Consider the following 23,718-nt stretch of genomic DNA (forward strand, 5'->3'; position numbering starts at 1 on the left):
AGAAAGAAGCTTTCTGAGAAACTTCTTTGTGTTCTTTGAAATCATCTCACAGAGTTACAGCTTTCCCCTCAAGAAGCCTTTCGCTAAGACAGTTCTTGTGGAATTGGCAAAGTGATATTTGGAAGCCCATAGAGGGCTTTGGTGAAAAAGGAAATATCCTCAGATGAAATCCGGAAAGAAGCTTTCTGAGAAACTGCTTAGTGTTCTGTTAATTCATCTCACAGAGTTACATCTGTTTTTCGTGTATCTCTTTGCTGGCCTTATTTCTGTGGAATCTGAGAACAGATATTTCGGATCCCTTGGAAGACTATAGGGCCAAAGGAAATATCCTCCGATAACAAAGAGAAAGAAGCTTTCTGAGAAACTTCTTTGTGTTCTGAGAAATCATCTCACAGTGTTACAGCTATCCCCTCAAGAAGCCTTTCGCTAAGACAGTTCTTGTGGATTTGGCAAAGTGATATTTGGAAGCCCATAGAGGGCTATGGTGAAAAAGGAAATATCCTCCGATGAAATCTGGAAAGAAGCTTTCTGAGAAACTGCTTAGTGTTCTGTTAATTCATCTCACAGAGTTACATCTGTATTTCGTGTATCTCTTTGCTAGCCTTATTTCTGTGGAATCTGAGAACCGATATTTCGGATCCCTTGGAGGGCCAAAGGAAATATCCTCCGATAACAAAGAGAAAGAAGCTTTCTGAGAAACTTCTTTGTGTTCTGTGAAATCATCTCACAGAATTACAGCTTTCCCCTCAAGAACCCTTTCGCCAAGACAGTTCTTGTGGAATTGGCAAAGTGATATTTGGAAGCCCATAGAGGGCTATGGTGAAAAAGGAAATATCCTCAGATGAAATCTGGAAACAAGCTTTCTCAGAAACTGCTTAGTGTTCTGTTAATTCATCTCACAGAGTTACATGTGTATTTCGTGGATCTCTTTGCTAGCCTTATTTCTGTGGAATCTGAGAACAGATATTTCGGATCCCTTGGAAGACTATAGGGCCAAAGGAAATATCCTCCGATAACAAAGAGAAAGAAGCTTTCTGAGAAACTTCTTTGTGTTCTTTAAAATCATCTCACAGAGTTACAGCTTTCCCCTCAAGAAGCCTTTCGCTGAGACAGTTCTTCTGGAATTGGCAAAGTGATATTTGGAAGCCCATAGAGGGCTATGATGAAAAAGGAAATATCCTCAGATGAAATCTGGAAAGAAGCTTTCTGAGAAACTGCTTAGTGTTCTGTTAATTCATCTCACAGAGTTACATCTGTATTTCGTGGATCTCTTTGCTAGCCTTATTTCTGTGGAATCTGAGAACAGATATTTCGGATCCCTTGGAAGACTATAGGGCCAAAGGAAATATCCTCCGATAACAAAGAGAAAGAAGCTTTCTGAGAAACTTCTTTGTGTTCTGCGAAATCATCTGACAGAGTTACAGCTTTCCCCTCAAGAAGCCTTTCGCTAAGACAGATCTTGTGAAATTGGCAAAGTGATATTTGGAAGCCCACAGAGGTCTATGGTGAAAAAGGAAATATCCTCCGATGAAATCTGGAAAGAAGCTTTCTGAGAAACTGCTTAGTGTTCTGTTACTTCATCTCACAGAGTTACATGTGTATTTCGTGGATCAGTTTGCTAGCCTTATTTCTGTGGAATCTAAGAACAGATATTTCGGATCCCTTGGAAGACTATAGGGCCAAAGGAAATATTCTCCGATAACAAAGAGAAAGAAGCTTTCTGAGAAACTTCCTTGTGTTCTTTGAAATCATCTCACAGAGTTACAGCTTTCCCCTCAAGAAGCCTTTCGCCAAGACAGTTCTTGTGGAATTGGCAAAGTGATATTTGGAAGCCCATAGAGGGCTATGGTGAAAAAGGAAATATCCTCAGATGAAATCTGGAAAGAAGCTTTCTGAGAAACTGCTTAGTGTTCTGTTAATTCATCTCACAGAGTTACATCTGTATTTCGTCAATCTCTTTGCTAGCCTTATTTTTGTGGAATCTGAGAACAGATATTTCGGATCCCTTGGAAGACTATAGGGCCAAAGGAAATATCCTCCGATAACAAAGAGAAAGAAGCTTTCTGAGAAACTTCCCTGTGTTCTTTGAAATCATCTCACAGAGTTACAGCTTTCCCCTCAAGAAGCGTTTCGCTAAGACAGTTCTTGTGGAATTGGCAAAGTGATATTTGGAAGCCCAAAGAGGGCTTTGGTGAAAAAGGAAATATCCTCCGATGAAATCCGGAAAGAAGCTTTCTGAGAAACTGCTTAGTGTTCTGTTAATTCATCTCACAGGGTTACTACTTTATTTCGTCGATCTCTTTGCTAGCCTTATTTCTGTGGAATCTGAGAACAGATATTTCGGATCCCTTGGAAGACTATAGGGCCAAAGGAAATATCCGCCGATAACAAAGAGAAAGAAGCTTTCTGAGAAACTTCTTTCTTTTCTGTGAAATCATCTCACAGAGTTACAGCTTTCCCCTCAAGAAGGCTTTCGCCAAGACAATTCTTGTGGAATTGGCAAAGTGATATTTGGAAGCCCATAGAGGGCTATGGTGAAAAAGGAAATATTCACAGATGAAATCTGGAAAGAAGCTTTCTGAGAAACTGCTTAGTGTTCTGTTAATTCATCTCACAGAGTTACATCTGTATTTCGTGGATCTCTTTGCTAGCCTTATTTCTGTGGAACCTGAGAACAGATATTTCGGATCCCTTGGAAGACTATAGGGCCAAAGGAAATATCCTCCGATAACAAAGAGAAAGAAGCTTTCTGAGAAACATCTTTGTGTTCTCTGAAATCATCTCACAGAATTACAGCTTTCCCCTCAAGAACCCTTTCGCCAAGACAGTTCTTGTGGAATTGCCAAAGTGATATATGGAAGCCCATAGAGGGCTATGGTGAAAAAGGTAATATCCTCAGATGAAATCTGGAAAGAAGCTTTCTCAGAAACTGCTTAGTGTTCTGTTAATTCATCTCACAGACTTACATGTGTATTTCGTGGATCTCTTTGCTAGCCTTATTTCTGTGGAATCTGAGAACAGATATTTCGGATCCTTTGGAAGACTATAGGGCCAAAGGAAATATCCTCCGATAACAAACAGAAAGAAGCTTTCTGAGAAACTTCTTTGTGTTCTGTGAAATCATCTCACAGAGTTACAACTATCCCCTCAAGAAGCCTTTCGCTAAGACAGTTTTTGTGGAATTGGCAAAGTGATATATGGAAGCCCATAGAGGGCTATGGTGAAAAAGGAAATATCCTCCGATGAAATCTGGAAAGAAGCTTTCTGAGAAACTGCTTAGTGTTCTGTTAATTCATCTCACAGAGTTACATCTGTATTTCGTGGATCTCTTTGCTAGCCTTATTTCTGTGGAATCTGAGAACAGATATTTCGGATCCCTTGGAAGACTATAGGGCCAAATAAATATCCTCCGATAACAAAGAGAAAGAAGCTTTCTGAGAAACTTCTTTGTGTTCTGTGAAATCATCTCACAGAGTTACAGCTTTCCCCTCAAGAAGTCTTTCGCCAAGACGGTTCTTGTGGAATTGGAAAAGTGATATTTGGAAGCCCATAGAGGGCTATTGTGAAAAAGGAAATATCCTCAGATGAAATCTGGAAAGAAGCTTTCTGAGAAACTGCTTAGTGTTCTGTTAATTCATCTCACAGAGTTACATCTATATTTCATCGATTTCTTTGCTAGCCTTATTTCTGTGGAATCTGAGAACAGATATTTCGGATCCCTTGGAAGACTATAGGGCCAAAGGAAATATCATCCGAAAACAAAGAGAAAGAAGCTTTCTGAGAAACTTCTTTGTGTTCTTTGAAATCATCTCTCATAGTTACAGCTTTCCACTCAAGAAGCCTTTCGCTAAGACAGTTCTTGTGGAATTGGCAAAGTGATATTTGGAAGCCCATAGAGGGCTATGGTGAAAAAGGTAATATCCTCAGATGAAATCTGGAAAGAAGCTTTCTGAGAAACTGCTTAGTGTTCTGTTAATTCATCTCACAGACTTACATGTGTATTTCGTGGATCTCTTTGCTAGCCTTATTTCTGTGGAATCTGAGAACAGATATTTCGGATCCCTTGGAAGACTATAGGGCCAAAGGAAATATCCTCCGATAACAAAGAGAAAGAAGCTTTCTGAGAAACTTCTTTGTGTTCTGAGAAATCATCTCACAGTGTTACAGCTATCCCCTCAAGAAGCCTTTCGCTAAGACAGTTCTTGTGGAATTGGCAAAGTGATATTTGGAAGCCCATAGAGGGCTATGGTGAAAAAGGATATATCCTCCGATGAAATCTGGAAAGAAGCTTTCTGAGAAACTGCTTAGTGTTCTGTTAATTCATCTCACAGAGTTACATGTGTATTTCGTGGATCTCTTTGCTAGCCTTATTTCTGTGGAACCTGAGAACAGATATTTCGGATCCCTTGGAAGACTATAGGGCCAAAGGAAATATCCTCCGATAACAAAGAGAAAGAAGCTTTCTGAGAAACTTCTTTGTGTTCTTTGAAATCATCTGACAGAGTTTCAGCTTTCCCGTCAAGAAGCCTTTCGCTAAGACAGTTCTTGTGGAATTGGCAAAGTGATATTTGGAAGCCCATAGAGGGCTATGGTGAAAAAGGAAATATCCTTCGATGAAATCTGGAAAGAAGCTTTCTGAGAAACTGCTTAGTGTTCTGTTAATTCATCTCACAGCGTTAAATCTGTATTTCGTCTATCTCTTTGCTAGCCTTATTTCTGTGGAATCTGAGAACAGATATTTCGGATCCCTTGGAAGACTATAGTTCCAAAGGAAATATTCTCCGATAACTAAGAGAAAGAAGCTTTCTGAGAAACTTCTTTGTGTTCTGTGAAATCATCTCACAGAGTTACAGCTTTCCCCTCAAGAAGCCTTTCGCCAAGACAGTTCTTGTGGAATTGGCAAAATGATATTTGGAAGCCCATAGAGGGCTATGGTGAAAAAGGCAATATCCTCAGATGAAATCTGGAAAGAAGCTTTCTGAGAAACTGCTTAGTGTTCTGTTAATTCATCTCACAGAGTTACATCTGTATTTCGTCAATCTCTTTGCTAGCCTTATTTCTGTGTAATCTGAGAACAGATATTTCGGATCCCTTGGAAGAGTATAGGGCCAAAGGAAATATCCTCCGATAACAAAGAGAAAGAAGCTTTCTGAGAAACTTCTTTGTGTTCTTTGAAATCATCTCACAGAGTTACAGCTTTCCCCTCAAGAAGCCTTTCGCTAAGACAGTTCTTGTGGAATTGGCAAAGTGATATTTGGAAGCCCATAGAGGGCTTTGGTGAAAAAGGAAATATCCTCCGATGAAATCCGGAAAGAAGCTTTCTGAGAAACTGCTTAGTGTTCTGTTAATTCATCTCACAGAGTTACATCTTTATTTCGTCGATCTCTTTGCTAGCCTTATTTCTGTGGAATCTGAGAACAGATATTTCGGATCCCTTGGAAGACTATAGGGCCAAAGGAAATATCCTCCGATAACAAAGAGAAAGAAGCTTTCTGAGAAACTTTTTTGTGTTCTGTGAAATCATCTCACAGAATTACAGCTTTCCCCTCAAGAACCCTTTCGCCAAGACAGTTCTTGTGGAATTGGCAAAGTGATATTTGGAAGCCCATAGAGGGCTATGGTGAAAAAGGTAATATCCTCAGATGAAATCTGGAAAGAAGCTTTCTCAGAAACTGCTTAGTGTTCTGTTAATTCATCTCACAGACTTACATGTGTATTTCGTGGATCTCTTTGCTAGCCTTATTTCTGTGGAATCTGAGAACAGATATATCGGATCCCTTGGAAGACTATAGGGCCAAAGGAAATATCCTCCGATAACAAAGAGAAAGAAGCTTTCTGAGAAACTTCTTTGTGTTCTTTAAAATCATCTCACAGAGTTACAGCTTTCCCCTCAAGAAGCCTTTCGCTGAGACAGTTCTTCTGGAATTGGCAAAGTGATATTTGGAAGCCCATAGAGGGCTATGATGAAAAAGGAAATATCCTCAGATGAAATCTGGAAAGAAGCTTTCTGAGAAACTGCTTAGTGTTCTGTTAATTCATCTCACAGAGTTACATCTGTATTTCGTGGATCTCTTTGCTAGCCTTATTTCTGTGGAATCTGAGAACAGATATTTCGGATCCCTTGGAAGACTATAGGGCCAAAGGAAATATCCGCCGATAACGAAGAGAAAGAAGCTTTCTGAGAAACTTCTTTCTTTTCTGTGAAATCATCTCACAGAGTTACAGCTTTCCCCTCAAGAAGGCTTTCGCCAAGACAGTTCTTGTGGAATTGGCAAAGTGATATTTGGAAGCCCATAGAGGGCTATGGTGAAAAAGGAAATATTCACAGATGAAATCTGGAAAGAAGCTTTCTGAGAAACTGGTTAGTGTTCTGTTAATTCATCTCACAGAGTTACATCTGTATTTCGTGGATCTCTTTGCTAGCCTTATTTCTGTGGAACCTGAGAACAGATATTTCGGATCCCTTGGAAGACTATAGGGCCAAAGGAAATATCCTCTGATAACAAAGAGAAAGAAGCTTTCTGAGAAACATCTTTGTGTTCTGTGAAATCATCTCACAGAATTACAGCTTTCCCCTCAAGAACCCTTTCGCCAAGACAGTTCTTGTGGAATTGCCAAAGTGATATATGGAAGCCCATAGAGGGCTATGGTGAAAAAGGTAATATCCTCAGATGAAATCTGGAAAGAAGCTTTCTCAGAAACTGCTTAGTGTTCTGGTAATTCATCTCAGAGACTTACATGTGTATTTCGTGGATCTCTTTGCTAGCCTTATTTCTGTGGAATCTGAGAACAGATATTTCGGATCCTTTGGAAGACTATAGGGCCAAAGGAAATATCCTCCGATAACAAAGAGAAAGAAGCTTTCTGAGAAACTTCTTTGTGTTCTGTGAAATCATCTCACAGAGTTACAACTATCCCCTCAAGAAGCCTTTCGCTAAGACAGTTTTTGTGGAATTGGCAAAGTGATATATGGAAGCCCATAGAGGGCTATGGTGAAAAAGGAAATATCCTCCGATGAAATCTGGAAAGAAGCTTTCTGAGAAACTGCTTAGTGTTCTGTTAATTCATCTCACAGAGTTACATCTGTATTTCGTGGATCTCTTTGCTAGCCTTATTTCTGTGGAATCTGAGAACAGATATTTCGGATCCCTTGGAAGACTATAGGGCCAAATAAATATCCTCCGATAACAAAGAGAAAGAAGCTTTCTGAAAAACTTCTTTGTGTTCTGTGAAATCATCTCACAGAGTTACAGCTTTCCCCTCAAGAAGTCTTTCGCCAAGACGGTTCTTGTGGAATTGGAAAAGTGATATTTGGAAGCCCATAGAGGGCTATTGTGAAAAAGGAAATATCCTCAGATGAAATCTGGAAAGAAGCTTTCTGAGAAACTGCTTAGTGTTCTGTTAATTCATCTCACAGAGTTACATCTGTATTTCGTGGATCTCTTTGCTAGCCTTATTTCTGTGGAATCTGAGAACAAATATTTCGGATCCCTTGGGAGACTATAGGGCCAAAGGAAATATCCTCCGATAACAAAGAGAAAGAAGCTTTCTGAGAAACTTCTTTGTGTTCTTTGAAATCATCTCACAGAGGTACAGCTTTCCCCTGAAGAATCCTTTCGCCAAGACAGTTCTTGTGGAATTGGCAAAGTGATATTTGGAAGCCCATAGAGGGCTTTGGTGAAAAAGGAAATATCCTCCGATGAAATCCGGAAAGAAGCTTTCTGAGAAACTGCTTAGTGTTCTGTTAATTCATCTCACAGAGTTACATCTTTATTTCGTCGATCTCTTTGCTAGCCTTATTTCTGTGGAATCTGAGAACAGATATTTCGGATCCCTTGGAAGACTATAGGGCCAAAGGAAATATCCGCCGATAACAAAGAGAAAGAAGTTTTCTGAGAAACTTCTTTGTTTTCTGTGAAATCATCTCACAGAGTTACAGCTTTCCCCTCAAGAAGGCTTTCGCCAAGACAGTTCTTGTGGAATTGGCAACGTGATATTTGGAAGCCCATAGAGGGCTATGGTGAAAAAGGAATTATTCACAGATGAAATCTGGAAAGAAGCTTTCTGAGAAACTGCTTAGTGTTCTGTTAATTCATCTCACAGAGTTACATCTTTATTTCGTGGATCTCTTTGCTAGCCTTATTTCTGTGGAATCTGAGGACAGATATTTCGGATCCCTTGGAAGACTATAGGGCCAAAGGAAATATCCTCCGATAACAAAGAGAAAGAAGCTTTCTGAGAAACTTCTTTGTGTTCTGTGAAATCATCTCACAGAATGACAGCTTTCCCCTCAAGAACCCTGTCGCCAAGACAGTTCTTGTGGAATTGGCAAAGTGATATTTGGAAGCCCATAGAGGGCTATGGTGAAAAAAGTAATATCCTCAGATGAAATCTGGAAAGAAGCTTTCTCAGAAACTGCTTAGTGTTCTGTTAATTCATCTCAGAGACTTACATGTGTATTTCGTTGATCTCTTTGCTTGCCTTATTTCTGTGGAATCTGAGAACAGATATTTCGGATCCCTTGGAAGACTATAGGGCCAAAGGAAATATCCTCCGATAACAAAGAGAAAGAAGCTTTCTGAGAAACTTCTTTGTGTTCTGTGAAATCATCTCACAGTGTTACAGCTATCCCCTCAAGAAGCCTTTCGCTAAGACAGTTCTTGTGGAATTGGCAAAGTGTTATTTGGAAGCCCATAGAGGGCTATGGTGAAAAAGGAAATATCCTCCGATGAAATCTGGAAAGAAGCTTTCTGAGAAACTGCTTAGTGTTCTGTTAATTCATCTCACAGAGTTACATCTGTATTTCGTGGATCTCTTTGCTAGCCTTATTTCTGTGGAATCTGAGAACAGATATTTCGGATCCCTTGGAAGACTATAGGGCCAAATAAATATCCTCCGATAACAAAGAGAAAGAAGCTTTCTGAAAAACTTCTTTGTGTTCTGTGAAATCATCTCAGAGAGTTACAGCTTTCCCCTCAAGAAGTCTTTCGCCAAGACGGTTCTTGTGGAATTGGAAAAGTGATATTTGGAAGCCCATAGAGGGCTATTGTGAAAAAGGAAATATCCTCAGATGAAATCTGGAAAGAAGCTTTCTGAGAGACTGCTTAGTGTTCTGTTAATTCATCTCACAGAGTTACATCTGTATTTCGTCGATCTCTTTGCTAGCCTTATTTCTGTGGAATCTGAGAACAGATATTTCGGATCCCTTGGAAGACTATAGGGCCAAAGGAAATATCCTCCGATAACAAAGAGAAAGAAGCTTTCTGAGAAACTTCTTTGTGTTCTGTGAAATCATCTCACAGAGGTACAGCTTTCCCCTCAAGAATCCTTTCGCCAAGACAGTTCTTGTGGAATTGGCAAAGTGATATTTGGAAGCCCATAGAGGGCTTTGGTGAAAAAGGAAATATCCTCCGATGAAATCCGGAAAGAAGCTTTCTGAGAAACTGCTTAGTGTTCTGTTAATTCATCTCACAGAGTTACATCTTTATTTCGTCGATCTCTTTGCTAGCCTTATTTCTGTGGAATCTGAGAACAGATATTTCGGATCCCTTGGAAGACTATAGGGCCAAAGGAAATATCCGCCGATAACAAAGAGAAAGAAGTTTTCTGAGAAACTTCTTTGTTTTCTGTGAAATCATCTCACAGAGTTACAGCTTTCCCCTCAAGAAGGCTTTCGCCAAGACAGTTCTTGTGGAATTGGCAACGTGATATTTGGAAGCCCATAGAGGGCTATGGTGAAAAAGGAAATATTCACAGATGAAATCTGGAAAGAAGCTTTCTGAGAAACTGCTTAGTGTTCTGTTAATTCATCTCACAGAGTTACATCTGTATTTCGTCGATCTCTTTGCTAGCCTTATTTCTGTGGAATCTGAGAACAGATATTTCGGATCCCTTGGAAGAGTATAGGGCCAAAGGAAATATCCTCCGATAACAAAGAGAAAGAAGCTTTCTGAGAAACTTCTTTGTGTTCTGTGAAATCATCTCACAGAATTACAGCTTTCCCCTCAAGAACCCTGTCGCCAAGACAGTTCTTGTGGAATTGGCAAAGTGATATTTGGAAGCCCATAGAGGGCTATGGTGAAAAAGGTAATATCCTCAGATGAAATCTGGAAAGAAGCTTTCTCAGAAACTGCTTAGTGTTCTGTTAATTCATCTCACAGACTTACATGTGTATTTCGTGGATCTCTTTGCTAGCCTTATTTCTGTGGAATCTGAGAACAGATATTTCGGATCCCTTGGAAGACTATAGGGCCAAAGGAAATATCCTCTGATAACAAAGAGAAAGAAGCTTTCTGAGAAACTTCTTTGTGTTCTGTGAAATCATCTCACAGTGTTACAGCTATCCCCTCAAGAAGCCTTTTGCTAAGACAGTTCTTGTGGAATTGGCAAAGTGTTATTTGGAAGCCCATAGAGGGCTATGGTGAAAAAGGAAATATCCTCCGATGAAATCTGGAAAGAAGCTTTCTGAGAAACTGCTTAGTGTTCTGTTAATTCATCTCACAGAGTTACATCTGTATTTCGTGGATCTCTTTGCTAGCCTTATTTCTGTGGAATCTGAGAACAGATATTTCGGATCCCTTGGAAGACTATAGGGCCAAAGGAAATATCCTCCGATAACAAAGAGAAAGAAGCTTTCTGAGAAACTTCTTTGTGTTCTGTGAAATCATCTCACAGAGTTACAGCTTTCCCCTAAAGAAGTCTTTCGCCAAGACGGTTCTGGTGGAATTGGAAAAGTGATATTTGGAAGCCCATAGAGGGCTATGGTGAAAAAGGAATTATCCTCAGATGAAATCTGGAAAGAAGCTTTCTGAGAAACTGCTTAGTGTTCTGTTAATTCATCTCACAGAGTTACGTGTGTATTTCGTGGATCACTTTGCTAGCCTTATTTCTGTGGAATCTGAGAACAGATATTTCGGATCCCTTGGAAGACTATAGGGCCAAAGGAAATATCCTCCGAAAACAAAGAGAAAGAAGCATTCTGAGAAATTTCTTTGTGTTCTTTGAAATCATCTCACATAGTTACACCTTTCCACTCAAGAAGGCTTTCGCTAAGACAGTTCTTGTGGAATTGGCAAAGTGATATTTGGAAGCCCATAGAGGGCTATGGTGAAAAAGGAAATATTCACAGATGAAATCTGGAAAGAAGCTTTCTGAGAAACTGCTTAGTGTTCTATTAATTCATCTCACAGAGTTACATCTGTATTTCGTGGATCTCTTTGCTAGCCTTATTTCTGTGGAATCTGAGAACAGATATTTCGGATCCCTTGGAAGACTACAGGGCCAAAGGAAATATCCGCCGATAACAAAGAGAAAGAAGCTTTCTGAGAAACTTCTTTGTGTTCTGTGAAATCATCTCACAGAGTTACAGCTTTCCCCTCAAGAAGTCTTTCGCCAAGACGGTTCTTGTGGAATTGGAAAAGTGATATTTGGAAGCCCATAGAGGGCTATTGTGAAAAAGGAAATATCCTCAGATGAAATCTGGAAAGAAGCTTTCTGAGAAACTGCTTAGTGTTCTGTTAATTCATCTCACAGAGTTACATCTATATTTCATCGATTTCTTTGCTAGCCTTATTTCTGTGGAATCTGAGAACAGATATTTCGGATCCCTTGGAAGACTATAGGGCCAAAGGAAATATCATCCGAAAACAAAGAGAAAGAAGCTTTCTGAGAAACTTCTTTGTGTTCTTTGAAATCATCTCTCATAGTTACAGCTTTCCCCTCAAGAAGCCTTTCGCTAAGTCAGTTCTTGTGGAATTGGCAAAGTGATATTTGGAAGCCCATAGAGGGCTATGGTGAAAAAGGATATATCCTCCGATGAAATCTGGAAAGAAGCTTTCTGAGAAACTGCTTAGTGTTCTGTTAATTCATCTCACAGAGTTACATCTGTATTTCGTGAATCTCTTTGCTAGCCTTATTTCTGTGGAATCTGAGAACAGATATTTCGGATCCCTTGGAAGACTATAGGGCCAAAGGAAATATCCTCCGATAACAAAGAGAAAGAAGCTTTCTGAGAAACTTCTTTGTGTTCTGTGAAATCATCTCACAGAGGTACAGCTTTCCCCTCAAGAATCCTTTCGCCAAGACAGTTCTTGTGGAATTGGGAAAGTGATATTTGGAAGCCCATAGAGGGCTGTGGTGAAAAAGGAAATATTCACAGATGAAATCTGGAAAGAAACTTTCTGAGAAACTGCTTAGTGTTCTGTTAATTCATCTCACAGAGTTACATCTGTATTTCGTGGATCTCTTTGCTAGCCTTATTTCTGTGGAATCTGAGAACAGATATTTCGGATCCCTTGGAAGACTATAGGGCCAAAGGAAATATCCTCCGATAACAAAGAGAAAGAAGCTTTCTGAGAAACTTCTTTGTGTTCTTTGAAATCATCTCACAGAGTTACAGCCTTCCCGTCAAGAAGGCTTTCGCTAAGACAGTTCTTGTGGAATTGGCAAAGTGATATTTGGAAGCCCATAGAGGGCTATGGTGAAAAAGGAAATATCCTTCGATGAAATCTGGAAACAAGCTTACTGAGAAACTGCTTAGTGTTCTGTTAATTCATCTCACCGAGTTACATGTGTATTTCGTGGATCTCTTTGCTAGCCTTATTTCTGTGGAATCTGAGAACAGATATTTCGGATCCCTTGGAAGACTATAGGGCCAAAGGAAATATCCTCCGATAACAAAGAGAAAGAAACTTTCTGAGAAACCTTCTTTGTGTTCTTTGAAATCATCTCACAGCGTCACAGCTTTCCCCTCAAGAAGCCTTTCGTTAAGACAGTTCTTGTGGAAATGGCAAAGTGATATTTCGAAGCCCATAGAAGGCTATGGTGAAAAAGGAAATATCCTCAGATGAAATCTGGAAAGAAGCTTTCTGAGAAACTGCTTAGTGTTCTGTTAATTCATCTCACAGAGTTACATCTGTATTTCGTCGATCTCTTTGCTAGCCTTATTTCTGTGGAATCTGAGAACAGATATTTCGGATCCCTTGGAAGACTATAGGGCGAAAGGAAATATCCTCCGATAACAAACAGAAAGAAGCTTTCTGAGAAACTTCTTTGTGTTCTTTGAAATCATCTCACAGAGTTACAGCTTTCCTCTCAAGAAGCCTTTCGCTAAGACACTTCTTGTGGAATTGGCAAAGTGATATTTGGAAGCCCATAGAGGGCTACGGTGAAAAAGGAAATATCCTCAGATGAAATCTGGAAAGAAGCTTTCTGAGAAACTGCTTAGTGTTCTGTTAATTCATCTCAAAGAGTTACATCTGTATTTCGTGGATCTCTTTGCTAGCCTTATTTCTGTGGAATCTGAGAACAGATATTTCGGATCCCTTTGAAGACTATAGGGCCAAAGGAAATATCCTCCGATAACAAAGAGAAAGAAGCTTTCTGAGAAACTTCTTTGTGTTCTTTGAAATCATCTCACAGAGTTACAGCTTTCCCCTCAAGAATCCTTTCGCTGAGACAGTTCTTGTGGAATTGGCAAAGTGATATATGGAAGCCCATAGAGGGCTACGGTGAAAAAGGAAATATCCTCAGAGGAAATCCGGAAAGAAGCTTTCTGAGAAACTGCTTAGTGTTCTGTTAATTCATCTCACAGAGTTACATCTTTATTTCGTCGATATCTTTGCTAGCCTTATTTCTGTGGAATCTGACAACAGATATTTCGGATCCCTTGGAAGACTATAGGGCCAAAGGAAACATCCGCCGATAACAAAGAGAAAGAAGCTTTCTGAGAAACTTCTTTGTTTTCTGTGAAATCATCTGACAGAGTTACAGCTTTCCCCTCAAGAAGGCTTTCGCCAAGGCAGTTCTTGCGGAATTGGCAAAGTGATATTTGGAAGCCCATAGAGGGCTATGGTGAAAAAGGAAATATTCACAGATGAAATCTGGAAAGAAGCTTTCTGAGAAACTGCTTAGTGTTCTGTTAATTCCTCTCACAGAGTTACATCTGTATTTCGTGGATCTCTTTGCTAGCCTTATTTCTGTGGAATCTGAGAACAGATATTTCGGATCCCTTGGAAGACTATAGGGCCAAAGGAAATATCCTCCGATAACAAAGAGAAAGAAGCTTTCTGAGAAACTTCTTTGTGTTCTGTGAAATCATCTCACAGAGTTACAGCTTTCCCCTCAAGAAGCCTTTCGCCAGGACAGTTCTTGTGGAATTGGCAACGTGATATTTGGAAGCCCTTAGAGGGCTATGGTGAAAAAGGAAATATTCTCAGATGCAATTTGGAAAGAAGCTTTCTGAGAAACTGCTTAGTGTTCTGTTAATTCATTTCCCAGAGTTACATCTGTATTTCGTGGATCTCTTTGCTAGCCTTATTTCTGTGGAATCTGAGAACAGATATTTCGGATCCCTTGGAAGACTATAGGGCCAAAGGAAATATCCTCCGATAACAAAGAGAAAGAAGCTTTCTGAGAAACTTCTTTGTGTTCTGTGAAATCATCTCTCAGAGTGACAGCTTTCCCCTCAAGAAGCCTTTCGCCAAGACAGTTCTTGTGGAATTGGCAAAGTGATATTTGGAAGCCCATAGAGGGCTACGGTGAAAAAGGAAATATCCTCAGATGAAATCTGGAAAGAAGCTTTCTGAGAAACTGCTTAGTGTTCTGTTAATTCATCTCACAGAGTTACATGTGTATTTCGTGGATCTCTTTGCTAGCTTTATTTCTTTGGAATTTGAGAACAGATACTTCGGATCCCTTGGAAGACTATAGAGCCAAAGGAAATATCCTCCGATAACAAAGAGAAAGAAGCTTTCTGAGAAACTTCTTTGTGTTCTTTGAAATCATCTCACAGAGTTACAGCTTTCCCCTCAAGAAGCCTTTCGCTAAGACAGTTCTTGTGGAATTGGCAAAGTGATATTTGGAAGCCCATGGAGGGCTATGGTGAAAAAAGAAATATCCTCCGATGAAATCCGGAAAGAAGCTTTCTGAGAAACTGCTTAGTGTTCTGTTAATTCATCTCACAGAGTTACATCTGTATTTCGTGGATCTCTTTGCTAGCGTTATTACTGTGGAATCTGAGAACAGATATTTCGGATCCCTTGGAAGACTACAGGGCCAAAGGAAATATCCGCCGATAACAAAGAGAAAGAAGCTTTCTGAGAAACTTCTTCGTTTTCTGTGAAATCATCTCACAGAGTTACAGCTTTCCCCTCGAGAACGCTTTCGCCAAGACAGTTCTTGTGGAATTGGCAAAGTGATATTTGGAAGCCCATAGAGGGCTATGGTGAAAAAGGAAATATCCTCAGATGAAATCTGGAAAGAAGCTTTCTGAGAAACTGCTTAGTGTTCTGTTAATTCATCTCACAGAGTTACATCTGTATTTCGTCGATCTCTTTGCTAGCCTTATTTCTGTGGAATCTGAGAACAGATATTTCGGATCCCTTGGAAGACTATAGGGCCAAAGGAAATATCCTCCGATAACAAAGAGAAAGAAGCTTTCTGAGAAACTTCTTCGTGTTCTTTGAAATCATCTCACAGAGTTACAGCTTTCCCCTCCAGAACCCTTTCGCAAGACAGTTCTTGTGGAATTGGCAAAGTGATATGTGGACGCCCATAGAGGTCTGTGGTGAAAAAGGAAATATCCTCCGATGAAATCTGGAAAGAAGCTTTCTGAGAAACTGCTTAGTGTTCTGTTAATTCATCTCACAGAGTTACATCTGTATTTCGTCGATCTCTTTGCTAGCCTTATTTCTGTGGAATCTGAGACCAGATATTTCGGATCCCTTGGAAGACTATAGGGCCAAAGGAAATATCCTCGGATAACAAACAGAAAGAAGCTTTCTGAGAAAATTCTTTGTGTTCTGTGAAATCATCTCACAGAGTTACAGCATTCTCGTCAAGAAGCCTTTCGCTAAGACAGCTCTTGTGGAATTGGCAAAGTGATATTTGGAAGCCCATAGAGGGCTATGGTGAAAAAGGAAATATCCTCCGATGAAATCTGGAAAGAAGCTTTCTGAGAAACTGCTTAGTGTTCTGTTAATTCATCTCACAGAGTTACATCTGTATTTCGTGGATCTCTTTGCTAGCCTTATTTCTGTGGAATCTGAGAACAGATATTTCGGATCCCTTGCAAGACTATAGGGCCAAAGGAAATATCCTCCGATAACAAAGAGAAAGAAGCTTTTTGAGAAACTTCTTTGTGTTCTGTGAAGTCATCTCACAGAGTTACACCTTTCCCCTCAAAGCCTTTCGCCAAGACAGTTCTTGTGGAATTGGCAAAGTGATATTTGGAAGCCCATAGAGGGCTATGGTGAAAAAGGAAATATCCTCACATGAAATCTGGACAGAAGCCTTCTGAGAAACTGCTTAGTGTTCTGTTAATTCATCTCACAGAGTTACATCTGTATTTCGTGGATCTCTTTGCTAGCCTTATTTCTGTGGAATCTGAGAACAGATATTTCGGATCCCTTGGAAGACTATAGGGCCAAAGGAAATATCCTCCGATAACAAACAGAAAGAAGCTTTCTGAGAAACTTCTTTGTGTTCTTTGAAATCATCTCACAGAGTTACAGCTTTCCCGTCAAGAAGCCTTTCGCTAAGACAGTTCTTGTGGAATTGGCAAAGTGATATTTGGAAGCCCATAGAGGACTATCGTGAAAAAGGAAATATCCTCCGATGAAATCTGGAAAGAAGCTTTCTGAGAAACTGCTTAGTGTTCTGTTAATTCATCTGACAGAGTTACATGTGTATTTCGTGGATCACGTTGCTAGCCTTATTTCTGTGGAATCTGAGAACAGATATTTCGAATCCCTTGGAAGACTATAGTGCCAAAGGAAATATTCTCCGATAACAAAGAGAAACAAGCTTTCTGAGAAACTTCTTTGTGTTCTGTGAAATCATCTCACAGAGTTACAGCTTTCCCCTCAAGAAGCCTTTCGCCAAGACAGTTCTTGTGGAATTGGCAAAGTGATATTTGGAAGCCCATAGAGGGCTATGGTGAAAAAGGTCATATCCTCAGATGAAATCTGGAAAGAAGCTTTCTGAGAAACTGCTTAGTGTTCTGTTAATTCATCTCACAGAGTTACATCTGTATTTCGTCAATCTCTTTGCTAGCCTTATTTCTGTGGAATCTGAGAACAGATATTTCAGATCCCTTGGAAGACTATAGGGCCAAAGGAAATATCCTCCGATAACAAAGAGAAAGAAGCTTTCTGAGAAACTTCTTTGTGTTCTTTGAAATCATCTCACAGAGTTACAGCTTTCCCCTCTAGAAGCGTTTCGCTAAGACAGTTCTTGTGGACTTGGCAAAGTGATATTTGGAAGCCCATAGAGGGCTTTGGTGAAAAAGGAAATATCCTCCGATGAAATCCGGAAAGAAGCTTTCTGAGAAACTGCTTAGTGTTCTGTTAATTCATCTCACAGAGTTACATCTCTATTTCGTCGATCTCTTTGCTAGCCTTATTTCTGTGGAATCTGAGAACAGATATTTCGGATCCCTTGGAAGACTATAGGGCCAAAGGAAATATCCGCCGATAACAAAGAGAAAGAAGCTTTCTGAGAAACTTCTTTGTTTTCTGTGAAATCATCTCACAGAGTTACAGCTTTCCCCTCAAGAAGGCTTTCGCCAAGACAGTTCTTGTGTAATTGGCAAAGTGATATTTGGAAGCCCATAGAGGGCTATGGTGAAAAAGGAAATATTCACAGATGAAATCTGGAAAGAAGCTTTCTGAGAAACTGCTTAGTGTTCTGTTAATTCATCTCACAGAGTTACATCTGTATTTCGTGGATCTCTTTGCTAGCCTTATTTCTGTGGAATCTGAGAACAGATATTTCGGATCCCTTGGAAGACTATAGGGCCAAAGGAAATATCCTCCGATAACAAAGAGAAAGAAGCTTTCTGAGAAACTTCTTTGTGTTCTGTGAAATCATCTCACAGAGTTACAACTATCCCCTCAAGAAGCCTTTCGCTAAGACAGTTCTTGTGGAATTGGCAAAGTGATATATGGAAGCTCATAGAGGGCTATGGTGAAAAAGGAAATATCCTCCGATGAAATCTGGAAAGAAGCTTTCTGAGAAACTGCTTAGTGTTCTGTTAATTCATCTCACAGAGTTACATCTGTATTTCGTGGATCTCTTTGCTAGCCTTATTTCTGTGGAATCTGAGAACAGATATTTCGGATCCCTTGGAAGACTATAGGGCCAAAGGAAATATCCTCCGATAACAAAGAGAAAGAAGCTTTCTGAGAAACTTCTTTGTGTTCTGTGAAATCATCTCACAGAGTTACAGCTTTCCCCTCAAGAAGTCTTTCGCCAAGACGGTTCTTGTGGAATTGGAAAAGTTATATTTGGAAGCCCATAGAGGGCTATTGTGAAAAAGGAAATATCCTCAGATGAAATCTGGAAAGAAGCTTTCTGAGAAACTGCTTAGTGTTCTGTTAATTCATCTCACAGAGTTACATCTATATTTCATCGATTCCTTGCTAGCCTTATTTCTGTGGAATCTGAGAACAGATATTTCGGATCCCTTGGAAGACTATAGGGCCAAAGGAATTATCCTCCGAAAACAAAGAGAAAGAAGCTTTCTGAGAAACTTCTTTGTGTTCTTTGAAATCATCTGTCATAGTTACAGCTTTCCATTCAAGAAGCCTTTCGCTAAGACAGTTCTTGTGGAATTGGCAAAGTGATATTTGGAAGCCCATAGAGGGCTATGGTGAAAAAGGATATATCCTCCGATGAAATCTGGAAAGAAGCTTTCTGAGAAACTGCTTAGTGTTCTGTTAATTCATCTCACAGAGTTACATCTGTATTTCGTGGATCTCTTTGCTAGCCTTATTTCTGTGGAATCTGAGAACAGATATTTCGGATCCCTTGGAAGACTATAGGGCCAAAGGAAATATCCTCCGATAACAAAGAGAAAGAAGCTTTCTGAGAAACTTCTTTGTGTTCTGTGAAATCATCTCACAGAGGTACAGCTTTCCCCTCAAGAATCCTTTCGCCAAGACAGTTCTTGTGGAATTGGGAAAGTGATATTTGGCAGCCCCTAGAGGGCTATGGTGAAAAAGGAAATATTCACAGATGAAATCTGGAAAGAAGCTTTCTGAGAAAGTGCTTAGTGTTCTGTTAATTCATCTCACAGAGTTACATCTGTATTTCGTGGATCTCTTTGCTAGCCTTATTTCTGTGGAACCTGAGAACAGATATTTCGGATCCCTTGGAAGACTATAGGGCCAAAGGAAATATCCTCCGATAACAAAGAGAAAGAAGCTTTTTTGAAACTTCTTTGTGTTCTGTGAAATCAACACACAGAGTTACAGCTTTCCCTTCAAGAAGCCTTTCGCCAAGACAGTTCTTGTGGAATTGGCAAAGTGATGTTTTGGAATCCCATAGAGGGCTATGGTGAAAAAGGAAATATCCTCAGATGAAATCTGGAAAGAAGCTTTCTGAGAAACTGCTTAGTGTTCTGTTAATTCATCTCACAGAGTTACATCTGTATTTCGTGGATCTCTTTGCTAGCCTTATTTCTGTGGAACCTGAGAACAGATATTTCGGATCCCTTGGAAGACTATAGGGCCAAAGGAAATATCCTCCGATAACAAAGAGAAAGAAGCTTTCTGAGAAACTTCTTTGTGTTCTGTGAAATCATCTCACAGAGTTACAGCCTTCCCGTCAAGAAGCCTTTCGCTAAGACAGTTCTTGTGGAATTGGCAAAGTGATATTTGGAAGCCCATAGAGGGCTATGGTGAAAAAGGAAATATCCTTCGATGAAATCTGGAAAGAAGCTTTCTGAGAAACTGCTTAGTGTTCTGTTAATTCATCTCACAGAGTTACATCTGTATTTCGTGGATCTCTTTGCTAGCCTTATTTCTGTGGAATCTGAGAACAGATATTTCGGATCCCTTGCAAGACTATAGGGCCAAAGGAAATATCCTCCGATAACAAAGAGAAAGAAGCTTTTTGAGAAACTTCTTTGTGTTCTGTGAAGTCATCTCACAGAGTTACACCTTTCCCCTCAAAGCCTTTCGCCAAGATAGTTCTTGTGGAATTGGCAAAGTGATATTTGGAAGCCCATAGAGGGCTATGGTGAAAAAGGAAATATCCTCACATGAAATCTGGACAGAAGCCTTCTGAGAAACTGCTTAGTGTTCTGTTAATTCATCTCACAGAGTTACATCTGTATTTCGTGGATCTCTTTGCTAGCCTTATTTCTGTGGAATCTGAGAACAGATATTTCGGATCCCTTGGAAGACTATAGGGCCAAAGGAAATATCCTCCGATAACAAACAGAAAGAAGCTTTCTGAGAAACTTCTTTGTGTTCTTTGAAATCATCTCACAGAGTTACAGCTTTCCCGTCAAGAAGCCTTTCGCTAAGACAGTTCTTGTGGAATTGGCAAAGTGATATTTGGAAGCCCTTAGAGGACTATCGTGAAAAAGGAAATATCCTCCGATGAAATCTGGAAAGAAGCTTTCTGAGAAACTGCTTAGTGTTCTGTTAATTCATCTCACAGAGTTACATGTGTATTTCGTGGATCACGTTGCTAGCCTTATTTCTGTGGAATCTGAGAACAGATATTTCGAATCCCTTGGAAGACTATAGGGCCAAAGGAAATATTCTCCGATAACAAAGAGAAACAAGCTTTCTGAGAAACTTCTTTGTGTTCTGTGAAATCATCTCACAGAGTTACAGCTTTCCCCTCAAGAAGCCTTTCGCCAAGACAGTTCTTGTGGAATTGGCAAAGTGATATTTGGAAGCCCATAGAGGGCTATGGTGAAAAAGGTCATATCCTCAGATGAAATCTGGAAAGAAGCTTTCTGAGAAACTGCTTAGTGTTCTGTTAATTCATCTCACAGAGTTACATCTGTATTTCGTCAATCTCTTTGCTAGCCGTATTTCTGTGGAATCTGAGAACAGATATTTCAGATCCCTTGGAAGACTATAGGGCCAAAGGAAATATCCTCCGATAACAAAGAGAAAGAAGCTTTCTGAGAAACTTCTTTGGGTTCTTTGAAATCATCTCACAGAGTTACAGCTTTCCCCTCTAGAAGCGTTTCGCTAAGACAGTTCTTGTGGACTTGGCAAAGTGATATTTGGAAGCCCATAGAGGGCTTTGGTGAAAAAGGAAATATCCTCCGATGAAATCCGGAAAGAAGCTTTCTGAGAAACTGCTTAGTGTTCTGTTAATTCATCTCACAGAGTTACATCTCTATTTCGTTGATCTCTTTGCTAGCCTTATTTCTGTGGAATCTGAGAACAGATATTTCGGATCCCTTGGAAGACTATAGGGCCAAAGGAAATATCCGCCGATAACAAAGAGAAAGAAGCTTTCTGAGAAACTTCTTTGTTTTCTGTGAAATCATCTCACAGAGTTACAGCTTTCCCCTCAAGAAGGCTTTCGCCAAGACAGTTCTTGTGTAATTGGCAAAGTGATATTTGGAAGCCCATAGAGGGCTATGGTGAAAAAGGAAATATTCACAGATGAAATCTGGAAAGAAGCTTTCTGAGAAACTGCTTAGTGTTCTGTTAATTCATCTCACAGAGTTACATCTGTATTTCGTGGATCTCTTTGCTAGCCTTATTTCTGTGGAATCTGAGAACAGATATTTCGGATCCCTTGGAAGACTATAGGGCCAAAGGAAATATCCTCCGATAACAAAGAGAAAGAAGCTTTCTGAGAAACTTCTTTGTGTTCTGTGAAATCATCTCACAGAATTACAGCTTTCCCCTCAAGAACCCTTTCGCCAAGACAGTTCTTGTGGAATTGCCAAAGTGATATATGGAAGCCCATAGAGGGCTATGGTGAAAAAGGTAATATCCTCAGATGAAATCTGGAAAGAAGCTTTCTCAGAAACTGCTTAGTGTTCTGTTAATTCATCTCACAGACTTACATGTGTATTTCGTGGATCTCTTTGCTAGCCTTATTTCTGTGGAATCTGAGAACAGATATTTCGGATCCCTTGGAAGACTATAGGGCCAAAGGAAATATCCTCCGATAACAAAGAGAAAGAAGCTTTCTGAGAAACTTCTTTGTGTTCTGTGAAATCATCTCACAGAGTTACAACTATCCCCTCAAGAAGCCTTTCGCTAAGACAGTTCTTGTGGAATTGACAAAGTGATATATGGAAGCTCATAGAGGGCTATGGTGAAAAAGGAAATATCCTCCGATGAAATCTGGAAAGAAGCTTTCTGAGAAACTGCTTAGTGTTCTGTTAATTCATCTCACAGAGTTACATCTGTATTTCGTCGATCTCTTTGCTAGCCTTATTTCTGTGGAATCTGAGAACAGATATTTCGGATCCCTTGGAAGACTATAGGGCCAAAGGAAATATCCTCCGATAACAAAGAGAAAGAAGCTTTCTGAGAAACTTCTTTGTGTTCTGTGAAATCATCTCACAGAGTTACAGCTTTCCCCTCAAGAAGTCTTTCGCCAAGACGGTTCTTGTGGAATTGGAAAAGTGATATTTGGAAGCCCATAGAGGGCTATTGTGAAAAAGGAAATATCCTCAGATGAAATCTGGAAAGAAGCTTTCTGAGAAACTGCTTAGTGTTCTGTTAATTCATCTCACAGAGTTACATCTATACTTCATCGATTTCTTTGCTAGCCTTATTTCTGTGGAATCTGAGAACAGATATTTCGGATCCCTTGGAAGACTATAGGGCCAAAGGAATTATCCTCCGAAAACAAAGAGAAAGAAGCTTTCTGAGAAACTTCTTTGTGTTCTTTGAAATCATCTCTCATAGTTACAGCTTTCCATTCAAGAAGCCTTTCGCTAAGACAGTTCTTGTGGAATTGGCAAAGTGATATTTGGAAGCCCATAGAGGGCTATGGTGAAAAAGGATATATCCGCCGATGAAATCTGGAAAGAAGCTTTCTGAGAAACTGCTTAGTGTTCTGTTAATTCATCTCACAGAGTTACATCTGTATTTCGTGGATCTCTTTGCTAGCCTTATTTCTGTGGAATCTGAGAACAGATATTTCGGATCCCTTGGAAGACTATAGGGCCAAAGGAAATATCCTCCGATAACAAAGAGAAAGAAGCTTTCTGAGAAACTTCTTTGTGTTCTGTGAAATCATCTCACAGAGGTACAGCTTTCCCCTCAAGAATCCTTTCGCCAAGACAGTTCTTGTGGAATTGGGAAAGTGATATTTGGCAGCCCCTAGAGGGCTATGGTGAAAAAGGAAATATTCACAGATGAAATCTGGAAAGAAGCTTTCTGAGAAAGTGCTTAGTGTTCTGTTAATTCATCTCACAGAGTTACATCTGTATTTCGTGGATCTCTTTGCTAGCCTTATTTCTGTGGAACCTGAGAACAGATATTTCGGATCCCTTGGAAGACTATAGGGCCAAAGGAAATATCCTCCGATAACAAAGAGAAAGAAGCTTTTTTGAAACTTCTTTGTGTTCTGTGAAATCAACACACAGAGTTACAGCTTTCCCTTCAAGAAGCCTTTCGCCAAGACAGTTCTTGTGGAATTGGCAAAGTGATGTTTTGGAATCCCATAGAGGGCTATGGTGAAAAAGGAAATATCCTCAGATGAAATCTGGAAAGAAGCTTTCTGAGAAACTGCTTAGTGTTCTGTTAATTCATCTCACAGAGTTACATCTGTATTTCGTGGATCTCTTTGCTAGCCTTATTTCTGTGGAACCTGAGAACAGATATTTCGGATCCCTTGGAAGACTATAGGGCCAAAGGAAATATCCTCCGATAACAAAGAGAAAGAAGCTTTCTGAGAAATTTCTTTGTGTTCTGTGAAATCATCTCACAGAGTTACAGCCTTCCC

Source organism: Macaca fascicularis, chromosome 2 (assembly GCF_037993035.2).
Source record: "Macaca fascicularis isolate 582-1 chromosome 2, T2T-MFA8v1.1".
NCBI classification, from domain to species: Eukaryota; Metazoa; Chordata; class Mammalia; order Primates; family Cercopithecidae; genus Macaca; species Macaca fascicularis.